Source organism: Pelecanus crispus, chromosome 6 (assembly GCF_030463565.1).
Source record: "Pelecanus crispus isolate bPelCri1 chromosome 6, bPelCri1.pri, whole genome shotgun sequence".
In the NCBI taxonomy this organism is placed as follows: domain Eukaryota; kingdom Metazoa; phylum Chordata; class Aves; order Pelecaniformes; family Pelecanidae; genus Pelecanus; species Pelecanus crispus.
Window position 1 is genome coordinate 21,020,770 of NC_134648.1, and position 14,135 is coordinate 21,034,904.

General features: G+C 44.4%; 1 long non-coding RNA gene across 1 annotated transcript in view; it reads right to left on the reverse strand.

Annotated features, from left to right (window-relative positions):
- The window catches only part of LOC142593775 (uncharacterized), a 170,175-nt gene that overhangs the window by 88,146 nt on the left and 67,894 nt on the right, over positions 1 to 14,135 (reverse strand). The window contains exon 2 of the long non-coding RNA XR_012831133.1: positions 9,304 to 9,397. This is a non-coding gene — a long non-coding RNA (uncharacterized LOC142593775). The remainder of the gene's footprint in view (positions 1 to 9,303; positions 9,398 to 14,135) is intronic.

Genomic DNA, 14,135 nt, shown 5'->3' on the forward strand with positions numbered 1-14,135 from the left:
GAGATGGAAACTATAGTGAGCCATTTTTGGATACTCTAGGATATCTTAAAAGGGACCTTTTCTTGGAATAGGAGTGCTCAGTTTCTGAAATTCAAACTCTTGTAATGTACTAATTGCTTTATATAGTCTACAAGTGTAAGAGTACTTCTAAGAAAAATCAGATTTCTGATAATAAAAGCCTCTGTAAATAACAAAGAAAGGCACTTCAAGATGCAGTGGCTAAAGGCAGCCTATTCAAATTAAGGCACCTATTTAAACATCAAAGTAACCAACCATTGACAGAATTTCCCTAGAGCAGAAAGAGTCACCATTACTTGATGCCTTCAAAGCAAGACCAGAGGATTCTTCTCAAATAGATGATCTAGCTTAAGCCACAGTTAATGGTTAGATGCCAAAATCAATGTTAATGAAAGCAGTCCTTTCCCAGACACTCTTATTGTGAGCAGTTCTGGTCACACCAAAATTCAAAGATGAAGAACTGAATCGAGAATAGGGGCACAGAAGTGCTGGTAAGAATGAGAGACCTATCTCAGGAAAGCTTGGCTTGTTTAAGCTGGCAAAACACAGCCTGCTAAGGGACAGGATCACTGACTGCTACACTTGAGGAGGGGAGCAGCAAGAAATGAGAAGAGACGTTTAAACCACAGGATCATCTTGGTGCAGAAATGAGATAAACCAATGACAAACACTTCTAGGCTGGAGGTCAGAAAAATCTGAGTATGGAGCAGTTTTGATCTGGAGCAGCCTCCCAGTGGGAGAAGTGGAAGAGGAGAAGAAAGCAGATAAAGAGAGAACCTGAGAGTCCACACAAAGGGCTCCTGCCCCATTGTCGTGGTTTAGCCCCAGCCAGCAACTAAGCACCACGCAGCCGCTCACTCACTCCCCCTACCCCGATGGGATGGGGGAGAGAATCGGAGGAGTAAGAGTGAGAAACACTCCTGGGTTGAGATAAGAACAGTTTAATAATTGAAATAAAGTAAAATAGTAATTATAATAGTAACAATATAATAATAATAACTGAAATAAAGTAAAATAGTAATTATAATAGTAACAATAGAATAATGATAATAATATACAAAGCAAGTGATGCACAATGCAATTGCTCACCACCCGCCAAACAATACCCAGACAGTTCCCGAGCAGCGATCGCTGCTCCCCGGCCAAGCCCCCCCAGTTTATATACTGAGCATGACGTCATATGGTATGGAATAGCCCTTTGGTCAGTTTGGATCAACTATTCTGGCTGTGCCCCCTCCCAGTTTCTTGTGTACCTGGCAGAGCCTGGGAAGCTGAAAAGTCCCTGACTAGCATAAGCAGTACTTAGCAACAACTAAAAACATCAGTGTGTTATCAACATTCTTCTCCTACTAAATCCAAAACACAGCACTATGCCTGCTACTAGGAAGAAAATTAACTCTATCCCAGCTGAAACCAGGACACCCATTTTGATCCCTCAGCAGCGGGAAGCCTTCCCTGGGACTGAGGCTTGGGAAGTCAGGTTGTCCTTTCCAGCTCTGAGCTCATACGCAGAGTTCAATAACTTGGTAAACAGTTATTACTGTAAGAGAAGGATTTACTTGGGGCATTTTTGCTGTTTTTTTCTAAAACAGAAAGTTTTTATTTCCTTTAGACACAAACATAACCTCTGTTTTTCATCAGTTCTCCAACAGGTCAGGAGAACACGCAGCAGAAGCAACACATGGCAAGAAAAGATAATTTAGGATCCAACCTTGAGTAGCCTGTGCAGTCAGACAGGGCAGCATGAGCAGCTCTCCACCACCACCAGAGGTGGACTTCACACATGTTCTATTGTAAAGATCCTTCAGCTCTTATCAGAGGGAGGGGAAACTGTCAGGTACTGAAGAACCAACATTAAAGCTCAAGAGATTCAGAGAAACAAAAAAAGCAGCAGTGATCTGCAGTGGCCAGGCAGCATCAGCTGCTGGGTTGTCAGTCAGTCTCAAAGTACATATCCTTCTTTCTACAGACTAGATCCACGGACCCTGGATTTAGCAACCCTTTCTGCAGCACACCAAAGTCAGTAATCATATGAAAGTTAAAGCCAAAGTCACATCAACCTAGTAAGGAAGCTGCTGGAGTTGCTCTGGCTCTCTCTACTTCAGAATCAGCTTACCATAAAAACAACAAAACATATATACTAGGACTCGGAAGAGACTGGTAACCCTTCTGACAGTTCACCTCCTACCCTTAGTCTCACCTCTTTAGGTCAGGTTCAATCTCTTACCAGATATACACAGGGATCTCAGGGAGACCATCTATCATTAGTAGCTTAGCAACATCTAACTGACCTTCCTGCTTATACCAGCATCCTTCCCTTCATCTTGCAATACACGGCATTTGCTGGGCGTTGGAAACTGTGAGAGCAAACTATCGCCAATCCACACCATTCCTTGGAAATAACAGACTAATTCTAAGAGAAATAACCAGGGAAAAAAATATTCTGGAAGCAAAAGTCATAAGCTTTCCATAACCACTTCACTGTCTCAGAGGCCCTCACTCTCCCCCTCTGTACACAAAGGTTCCCCTCTTTGCGAAGTGTAAAGAGACCCTTGTGTGCTCAGAACTGTAATGTGAAAACAAAATTGTGTGTTGATGATCTTGAAATTTATTTAATGAAGCAGTTTCAGTTCCACCCTTCCTTCCTCTCAACTCCACCCTCTTCTCCAAGAGGGAAATTTGGGTTAATACAGAGGGAAAAAAGGCAAGCTAAAAATAGCCTCCTTTTTGCCTTAAAAAAGTTAAAGCTATGAATAAACAGCCTGCAACAGGAATGCAATTAAATCTGCCCACCAAATTCCTACACTGCTTTCTTGTTCAGTTCTTCAAAACATTCACATAAGGATCAAATACATAGACTTCTTTCTGCAGAGCCAGTGGTATCCCAGAACTGCCTGCTTCTCAACCACAGTCGAGACATGCTGGTCAAACTAAAGAGTAAGAGGGAACTGCACAGGCAGTGGAAGCAGGGACAGGTATCCTGGGAAGAGTACAGGGAAGCTGCCCGGTTGTGTAAGGATGGGGTCAGGAAGGCCAAGGCGCAGCTGGAGCTGAATTTGGCAAGGGATGTAAAGAATAACAAGAAGGGCTTCTACAGGTATGTCAACCACAAAAGGAAGGTTAAAGAAAGCGTACCCCCCCGACGAACAAGAACGCCGACCTAGTATCAACAGACGAGGAGAAGGCTGAGGTACTCAACAACTTATTTGCCTCAGTCTTCACCGGCAACCTCTCTCCTCACCCCTCCCACATCAATGGACCAAAAGATGGGGACCAGGGGGGTAAAGCCCCTCCCACTGTAAGGGAAGATCAGGTTTGAGACCACCTGAGGAACCTGAATGTACATAAGTATGGGACCTGATGAGATGCATCCCAGAGTCCTGAGGGAACTGGCTGATGTAGTTGCCAAGCCACTGTCCACGATATTTGAAAAGTCATGGCAGTCAGGTGAAGTCCCCCTGCTGACTGGAAGAAGGGAAACCTTGTGCCTATTTTTAAAAAGGGAAGAAAGGAGGACCCTGGGAACTACCGACCTCTCAGCCTCACCTCTGTGCCTGCGAAGATCATGGAACAGATCCTCCCAGAAGCTATGCTAAAGCACATGGAAGACAGGGAGGATTCGAGACAGCCAGCACGGCTTCACCAAGGGCAAGTCCTGCCTGACCAACCTAGTGGCTTTCTGTGAAGGAGTGACTGCATCAGTGCACAAGGGAAAAGCAATGGATGTCATCTACTTGGATTTCTGTAAAGCGTTCGACACAGTCCCCCACAACATCCTTCTCTCTAAATTGGGGAGATATGTGTTTGATGGGTGGACTGTTTGGTGGATAAAGAATTTGCTGGATGGTCACATCCAGAGGGTAGTGGTCAATGGCTCAATGTCCACATGGAGACCGGTGACAAGTGGAGTCCCTCAGGGGTCCGTACTGGGACCAGTGCTGTTTAATATCTTCATCAATGACATAGACAGTGGGATCGAGTGCACCCTCAGCAAGTTTGCAGATGACACCAAGCTGAGTGGTGCCGCTGACACGCCAGGAGGGCGAGATGTCATCCAGAGGGACCTGGACAAGCTGGAGAGGTGGGCCTGTGTGAACCTCATGAGGTTCAACAAGGCCAAGCGCAAGGTCCTGCACCTGGGATGGGGCAACCCCAGATATCAATACAGGCTGGGGGATGAAGAGATTGAGAGCAGCCCTGCGGAGAAGGACTTGGGGGTACTGGTGGATGAAAAGCTGGACATGAGCCAACAATGGGCGCTTGCAGCCTAGAAAACCAACTGTATCCTGGGCTGCATCAAAAGAAGTATGGCCAGTAGGCTGAGGGAGGTGATTCTGCCCCTCTACTCTGCTCTGGTGAGACCTCACCTGGAGTACTGCATCCAGCTCTGGGGCCCTCAGCACAAGAAGGACATGGACCTGCTGGAAGGAGGTCCAGAGGAGGGCCACAAAAATGATCCGAGGGCTGGAGCACCTCTCCTACGAGGACAGGCTGAGAGAGTTGGGGATGTTTAGCCTGGAGAAGAGAAGGCTGCAGGGAGACCTTATTGCGGCTTTCAGTACTTAAAGGGGCCTACAGGAAGGACAGGGAAAATCTTTTTAGCAAGGCCTGTTGTGACAGGACAAGGAATAATGGATTTAAACTAAAGAAGAATAGATTTAGACTGGATATAAGGAAGAAATTTTTTACAATGAGGGTGGTGAAGCACTGGAACAGGTTGCCCAGAGAGGTAGTGGAGGCCCCATCCCTAGAAACATTCAAGGTCAGGTTGGACAGGGCTCTGAGCAACTTGATCTAGTTAAAGCTGTCCCTGCTCACTGTAGGGGGTTGGGCTAGATGACCTCTGAAGGTCCCTTCCAACCCAAAGCATTCTATGATTCTATGCTTCCTTGCAGGTAAGGTAACTGGCTTTGGCATGAGCAGGAACAGATTATAAGACTGGATGAACCAAAGATATAATCCAAGATTGTTAAGTACTAGAATATTCGAGCAATATCCTTGCATCCTAGGAACCAATAGCAAAAAAAAAAAAAAAAAATAAGAAAAATGCACCAAGAGAACACAAAAACATTTCTGTTGTTTCCCTTTACTGTGGAACAGACAAATTGCATTATCTCCTAAAATCTACCTTGCCACTAAACAGCACTCACACTGTTATCCCTATCTTAGACCCAAGTCACATCTGTCCCTGACAGTAATAGCTGTCAACACTGGAAGAGCAGGGTAATCAGCCATCCTTTTCACCCTGGGCTGGGAGCCAAAGCAAGGTTGGCTTATATATTTGCAGTGCAGAGCCAAACAAACTTCTTTAATCTGTTCTGTTCCCTGTGCTACACCATTAGCAAGCAAGCAGATCAAACCCCAGCGAGTATCCTTGCAATCTGAGTATTTGAACCCTAACTTGATTTTATCCTATTCCTTTTCCACTGTATCACCAGTGAGATTCAGGTAATGCCATAAGAGTCACGTGTACTATCCTATCAACGCAGACAGAAGCCTCTTGGCAGAGTTGCCTTTCATTCCCATATTCCCAGTCTCCCGTTGCATGAGGCATCACAGCATGCTGCCGTGGAGTGCTATACACTGCTGTGATACCTGGTATGAGTTACATTTTAAAAAAGAAAACCACCTCCTTCCTCTTACAGCAGATGAACCCTCTGGAAGGAGAAAGAAAATGCCTCACTTTCATCTCAGAGTTCAGAGGGAATGTTTTATAGCTGTCAATTCTATCAAGATGCTATTCACTGACACACTGGGGACAGCAACTATTTTGAAGTAGGCTGTGCAGCCATGAAGTAGCCAGGCTCTGAAAAGAACTTTGCCTGGTGATATTTGGAAAGCAAGGTAAAACACTTTCCTGTGACCCTAAAGTAAATGCTGAAAGCCAACACACAACAGGCAGGCCAGCTGAGTTAAGCAGATGTGACTACATACGGCAAAGCCACATGAGGAACAAAGCAGCACCTGCTACTGGAACCCCAGGTGAGGAATGTGAACCCAAGCTGTTTGCAACCTCTGATGTCCCAGGTCCAAGCAAGTGCTTTCACTTGGAGAGGTGAGACACGCTCAGTGATCGGAGTGGGACAGTGGATGCTGGGATCTCATGCTCACACCTCAGTATCACTGGCATGGTACACAAGCTTCCCCCTGCATTTCCCATCCATACACAGTGCTCATCATCTCATTTTGACTGCTAAAAAGACTTCAGAGATACTATTTGGGCTGTGCAGAAATACTAGAGAAAGACATCCTGGTTAATACTTATGTTACATCTTCAACCACTATACTGGAACTTTCACTGGCTCTGTGTTTACCCTCAGTTCCCATCCAAGGTGGGAAGTTTCCTTGAACAGAAAGGAAACTGGCACAGAGACCTAAGTCATGCTACTGAAAGCAGACCAGGGAGCTGAAACTGGACTTGAAGAGCTCCAAATTAGCTATCAGATCATCCTCCTTTCAACAGGCGTACCAGCCAGCATGCACTTATGCAGCTTACTCTGAAAGTCTGGTGGCTAAACAAAAGAACAAACAAGTCAGAGCAGAAAGTGAAGGGTGGTGTGGGACAAGGTTAGAAGCAACTTGCATCAGCAGGGCTACCAGTGCAGCATCTACTATGCATCCAGCATCACACCAGGGCTGACCTGCTCCCCAGGGAGCCTTGCTCAAGCTGTACTCCAACTGCAGACTCCTGCCTTCTCAAGGGTGCAGTAGACATGTTATAGCACAGAAAGGGCCTTTGACATCACTCATCTGCAACCTCACCCTTTGCTGCCAGCTAGTTTTAACAGATGCAAGTGGAGGTGGCTTCCGTGGGTTCAACAGGGATTCAACTTTCTCAGGGCACTGTAAAGAATCAGAAGGAAAATAGATAGCAGACTTAAGTGTGTGGAAGCAATATTGCTTTTGATCTGAAAGCCAAAAACTTCAAAAAGCAGCCTAGGCTGTTTCTTTGCAGAAACACAGAGTCTAGGGCTCCTTTATAGCACTCAGCTCAGTGTATCTCAGATTGTGTGTACAGTCACTGTTCCCCGTGACACCCCTTTACAATGACTCTTAAAAAACACCCACAATCACCTGGTGATTTGTCAGGAATGCTAATTGATATAAACTGGCATGCCTTTGCCACAGCCAGTAGATTGAGCCAAATATCTGTCCATACACCAAGAAGCTTCTGCTTTGAGCAGTGTTCTCTGTCAGCTGACACAGGACACATCTCACTTAAACCCTTTCTCCTTCCTGCATTTTACCCAGCCAAAATTCATGGTCCACAGTAAGATCCATCCATCAGGGAAAATGTATGTGAGCAGGATCAAGGATCTAAGTGGAAGAGGGTGTGCAGGGAGAAATCACAGGCAACCTCTGTGACAAGATCATGCTACCTTCAGCAGAGGCAAAGCTCACTTGCAGGTTTACTAGAGCACCTCAGATGAGAGTACAGAGACCAAGCTTCCCATGGCTTTTTAGCTTTTTTTTTTGTGGTTAAAACAGTCACTTCTGCACAATACTAAAACAGAAGGAAAGAAGGGCCAAGAAGCTAACCACCTCGTACAAAGCTGTGTTCCCCATCACACCAGCACCAAGTGCTTTGTAGCTGGTCACAGATAAAGGACTGGAATTCAAAGGAGTTCAGAAATCTTGATCACAATGATCAGTAAGAACACTGGTAATGCAAGGTACAACCATGGCTGTGATCAATATTCCTAATACATAAAATATGCATCTTGGGGCACGTCTGCAGCACTGGAAGCAGTCTTCCAGCTGAGCAGTTGTTTTTTCCTTCGACTCAGCCTCACTTTTAACTACTTTTGATTAAAATGATTACTTTCACTCAATATTCAATTTCTGACAGATATTATTCTCTACATACACTGCAAACTGGCTCTATCCTTCCAGGCAAAACACAACAGCTCACTAGAAGCAACCTTTCTTATTTTACAAGTCATATATAATTTATGTATCCGCAATATTGACGAGGGCTAGAAATACACATTGAGTCAAATTCTCTTTCCTATAACCTTGCAACAGAGGTTTTGGGGCCTTTTCCTTTTAAAGTGTTGCTTCCTCCTGATATTGCCATTAGTCCTTAGGAGGATCAGTTACCTGAGCACAATTATTTCCCTCATGCCCAACCCCATAATCCAAAATCTACACCATGTAGATCATCACCATGAATGTTCAATGTTCAATTCAATGCCATTTAATTGTACAAGTGTCCTATGCTCCCTTAAGCACTTTATTTTTTTCATTCATTGAGTCCTCAAGTTTTCCTCGAAGCAAACACTTGTACATGCATAGATTTGCTCCTGCTTTTCTAGTCTTGCAGATGGATTCCTCATAGGAGATACACGACTGATGTATTCAGCTCTCCCAACCAGCAGAAGACAGGTAAATAATTGTCTGAAAACCAGAGATGGCTTTGCAAGCAATTATTATGCCATTGTTTTAAAGGGTGCGAAATACCAAATCACTTGAGTACGTTTTACTGAGTTATTAGCAGAAGAGAATTATTGACAAAGAATCACAGGCAAGTTACATGGGCATTCATAGCTTGTAGGAGTAGGGAAGCATTTTCTTAACTGCGTTTCTTTTAGGTAGAAATTAAAAAGAGTTTGAGGGAATGAGGTTTTTCAAGAGTTTTCATTTGGTATCCAAATAGCACTGAATTAGCTAGCTCTCTTACACTGCTAGGAAAATTCCAGCCTCTCATTTTAAGAGTTTACCTAGGAACAGACTCAGGAACATTCCAGCACCAAGAAACCCTCTCCTTTCACCTGCCACTGACTAGATGCCACACATGTATGATGTGTTTGCTTCTGGCACTCTGAACGAGTAGGGAAGTTTAATCTTCTCTGCCCAAGCAATAATTTTCTCTCCTCTTTTTATTTAAATAAGTTTTTCTTTCTGAAGCTGTTCTCAGGAACAAAATATTTTGTCCAGTTCTCATCTTGGCCACTGGATGAATAACCAGAACACATACTCAAAGTGCACAGTCTTCCGTCATCCCCCCACCACAAACCCCAGCACAAGGTGTGCAGGTGGCCAGAAAAGAACAGTTTGCAATGCTGAGCTTCCAGTATGAACTTCTGGGGGCAGGGGCATTTGGCTTGGGATTGGTAAATCAAATCTTTTTGCACTAGTAAGTGAACTGAGAAAAAGTATAAATAGAGTATAAATAGAATAGAATAGAATAGAAATAAAGTATAAATAGAGAAAAAGGTTATTATCACAGATCACAGCTAACAAATCCTCACTGGGGAAAACAGAGTGTGTGTAGGAGAAACTCACTGTGACTGGTGGTTTTGCAGATGACACACAAAATGCAGTTGGAAGTAGCTTTTGATCTCCCACAGCAATAACCGCCAGCCCTTCAGTGATGCCACTGCAAGACACAAACCAACAGATTCAGGAGTAAAACAGGCAGGTGGTGATCAGGAGTCACTTCAGGAACAGACTTTTCAATCCAGAATTACAGCTCCCTGCTTCACAATCCCCTTCCCCTCCCCTCTGTACTTCCCCACACACTCTTCAACCTCAATTAAGTTTGTTACTAAAACGAAACTCAGGTCACCAAATAAAGATTGACTTATTGGAGAAGATCTCTTCTTACACATTTCCAATACAGAATTAAAACACATTTAAAAGCAGTGACTTTTTCTCATTGAATCCACGCACAAACTAGTAAAGTGACAGTGAACATGCAATGGCAAGAAACATGCTGGGCATGCAGAGAAAAGTCCAGATAAAGAGTGCCTGCAGAACAGCACCCTGTAATTTATGGTCCACCAGCATCCCAAGAAACAAGCTTTGTTGCTCCCAGGGAACAATGAACAGAAAGCATTCAGAAGAGAGCACAAACTTATGTTTCCTATGCATGCAGAAGATCATGGCAAGGGAGAGTAAAATTGATAAATATTTCTAATCATTCAAGCTTCTGAGACTGACAAATGCCAGCAAAGCAAGCTCAGCTGGTAGGAGCTGTTTATGCAACAAATACCCACAGATAAAAAACACCTTCTGCTGGAAGTGGTAAAACTGCACAAAGTGATGCTGCACAGGAAAAAATAAGGTTGCAGCTATACGTCAAATGCATAGCAACATTCAAATGCATAATCAACCAACAGTTTAGTTCTACCTACAGAAGAAGCAGTAAGGTCTTTACCATAGACAAACTTTTAGAAAAAAAACAACCTCTTCCTCTTACCATTGCAGCTTTATCATTAGAGTGGATAATGAATTACACCACTGGTTTGTGCCAGATTTTTGCTAGTGTATACATCTCCTTAGCATTACGTTTGGAACTGCAGACAGATTTCAGTTAAACACAATGCAATTAGGCCCACTGTAAATTACTTAGGTTAAAAAGCCAACCCCTGACAAAAGAACTATGACATCCTTACTGACCACAGACAACCATGACTGCAGTTTATCTACCCACTTGAAAAACATTTGGTCTGTAGACAAACTATGCCTCGTTTACCATAGTGTAACTCCAGGTTTTTGCTGTTGGTGGTTTTTGGGGGGGGTTGTGTGGTTTTGTGGGGTTTGTTTTTTTGGTGGTGTGATTTTTTTTTTTTTTTTTTTTTTAAATCGTACTATTTCAGGTGCTTAATGCCACAAATTTCCAGATGGTCTAGAAATCCAGCACAACAGAAAGCAGGCTACCTCCCTGTTATGTGCAGGAGTGTTGCTGCCTGACATTTCACTACCACATAAATCAAGCAGGCCCCAAAGGAGAATCAGCAATGCATTCCCTAAACATTGCTTTATTTTGGTTTTTCTAAAACAAATAACTAAGCAAGTAGATATCAAGTGTTTCTTGAGAAGCGAGCTGCCTGATAATTTTTAGGTTTGGTTTTTTTTTTTTTCTCTAAACTTGACAAATACCAGAAGCAACATCACCTTTTAAGGCAAGAGGCAGCTGAAAGCGAAATCCTTCTGTTAAGCCAGAGTGACTCATAACAGCAAGGATTCTTCCTAGAAAAACAAATTCAATCATGAAGCAAGAACAAGCTAGAAGCCTTAGTAATAACAACACAAACGAATCCTTCTTTTCCCATGACTTTTGTGGACTGGTGTTGGCTGGTTCTGCAGGTGCTCTTGGCTACTGTGAAAAAGAAAACAAGCTAGACACACTACTGGCTTGACCCAGTCTTACCATTCATTTGCATCCCTAGAGAGTACAGTGCAGTAAACACAAGCACAGATGCACAGGAACACATTTCATCCCTTATCTCTTCTATAGGAATGCAGGAGGAAGTATGTATCTGAAGTTGTATCTACACTGCAGTCACACGTACTTTCAACACAGTCAATAACCAGCTCAAGAGATAAGGCAGAGAAGATGCAGAAGCACGTACACAATACTGCCTCCAGTGAGCCCGTGTAGTCACGTATAACCCAGTATAGGCACATCTTCATCGTGCCCGTTAAACAACGTTAACAGAACCTAGGTCATGTATGGCTATTTAGGCTGCAGTCCTGCCTCCTAAAACAGAGGTTGTTGCTGCCATCGGAAGTGGCAGCATTATGCTAATGAGAGGATGCGTTCTCAGTAGGCTGCATCTAAGTCTACTCTTCAAGTAGACCAGGAACCAGCTTTTACAAGGTGTTTATGTCTATTTGTGATGTGTTGCTGAGCACAACAGGACCTCAAAGCATTAACTTTAATAACAACATGAATGTCGGCTGCAGTGTAACTCCAATAAGTGCTACAAGGTTCCCCTCAAACCCAGCTACACCAGACATCTTGCTCCAGAGACCAGAGGCTTGTGTTTAATCTTTCTGTCCTGGCTTATGTCAAACGCTTCCTGGCTCTCCGGCATGCACCACACCACCTGAAGTCCATCTAAAGAGACGTCTCTGACAACTCCCAACCGTTTAGGAGATATTTTTTTTCAGGCTAACTTCACAGGTTAGGGGGAAAGCTTAGCAAGCAAGAGAGGGTGAATTGAGTCCTAATGCCTAAATTCAAATTGTCTGATTAAAGACCTGTCACAGACAGCTCAGCTTTCCAGGAACTTGGATACTCTGAGCTAGACAGGAGTCCTGCTCTCTGATTTTTCTTGCTTTGAAACACCTGTACTTGCTCTCCCCACTCTTGCATTCTTCCCTGGGCATTGCTGTTAGAGACAGAGATTAAGGTGACTTTCTGCTGTGACCCAGGACAGCTGTTCCTTTGGGCTTATATTTCTCTGTACATTGGTCAAGGAATCTGGTTTCTAGACACAGGACATCTCTCAGTGCCCTAGTACTGTCCAGAGCTTGCTGCTACTTCATAGAATCATAGAGTGGTTTGTGTTGGAAAGGACCTTAAAAATCATCTAGTTCCAACCCTCCTGCCATGGGCAGGGATACCTTCCACTAGATCAGGTTGCTCAAAGTCCCATCCAACCTGGCTTTGAACACTTCCAGGATGGGGCATCCACAACTTCTCTGGGCAACCTGTTCCAGGGCCTCACCACCCTCATAGTGAAGAATTTCTTCCTAATATCTAATCTAAATCTACCCTCTTTCAGTTTAAAACTGTTACCCCTGGTCCTATTGCTACACTCCCTGATAAAGAGTTCCTCCCCATCTTTCCTGTAGCCCCCCTTTAAGTACTGGAAGGCCACAACAAGGTGTCCTCGCAGCCTTCTCTTCTCCAGGCTAAACAAGCCCAACTCTCTCAGCCTGTCCTCGTAGGGGAGGTGTTCCAGCCCCCTGATCATCTTCATGGCCCTCCTCTGGACCCACTCCAACAGGTCCATTTCTTTCTTATGCTGGGGGCCCCAGAGCTGAACACAGTACTCCAAGCAGGGTCTCACAAAAGGGGAGTAGAGGGGCAGAATCACCTCCCTCAACCTGCTGGCCATGCTTCTTTTGGCAGCCAAGGATACAGTTGGCTTTCTGGGCTGTGAGCACACATTGTTGGCTCATAGTCAGTTTTTCATCCACCAATACCCCAAACTCCTTCTCTGCAGGGCTGCTCTCTACCCACTCATCACCTAGCCTGTATCTATGTGTGGGATTGCCCCAACCCAGGTGCAGGACCTTGCACTTGGCCTTCTTGAACTTCATGAGGTTCACAGGGGCCCACCTCTCTAGCCTGTCAAGGTCCCTCTGGATGGCATCTCTTCCCTCTGAAGTATCAACTACACCACTCAGTTTGGTGTCATCCGCAAACTTGCTGAGAGCATACTCAATCCCCCGTCCATGTCCCCGACAAAGATATTAAATACAATCCCAATAAGGTCCCAATAAGGATCCCTGAGAGCACCACTTGTCACTGAGCTCCTTCTGGATATTGAGTCGTTGACCACTACTCTCTGGATGCAACCATCCAGCTGATTCCTTATCCACCAAATGGTCCACCCATCAAATCTGCATCTCTCCATTTTAGAGACAAGGATGTTGTGCAGGACATTATCAAATGCTTTGCACAATTCCTGGTAGATGACGTCAGTTGCTCTTCCCTTATCCACCAATGCTGTAACCCCATCATAGAAGGCCACCAGATTTGTCAGGCACGATTTGCCCTTAGTGAAGCCATGGTGGCTGTCACTAATCACCTCTCTGTTTTCCATGTGCCTTAGCACAGTTTCCAGGAGGATCTGCTCCATGATCTTGCTGGGCACAGGGGTGAGACTTACTGGACTTTTTAAAGGCAAAGACTGAACTTGGCAGTTAGGAGACACTTAGTACCATGATGTGCTAATATTGCCTGAGTTTTCATTCTTCTGAGCCCAGTCAAGAAATATATTTCTTTTTCTTTCCCCTTAAACCCTCCCTATTTTGAGACAACACCCATAACGTGATAAACACCAAGCTGCACCCATTTGGGGAGCAATCCCAAGAAACAACCATTATCAACAGAGACTTCATCAATGGCATTTGATGGTGACCCTAAAAAAGAGGAAAGGCTTTGCTGCGTGGGTCTTCCCATAAGGCATTCCAAAGTAATCTCTTTTTGCCAGTGCTCACGTAGATACCCAGGTCTAGATATTACCAGGGACAGCAGGTAGCAGGGAATTGCCCCGATTTCTGTCACAACGGCACATAGGACATACATGCGTAGAACTACTCATCTTCCCTGTCTTGAAGGGAACACACAGAAATTGCTTGCGCCACACAGATTAGGT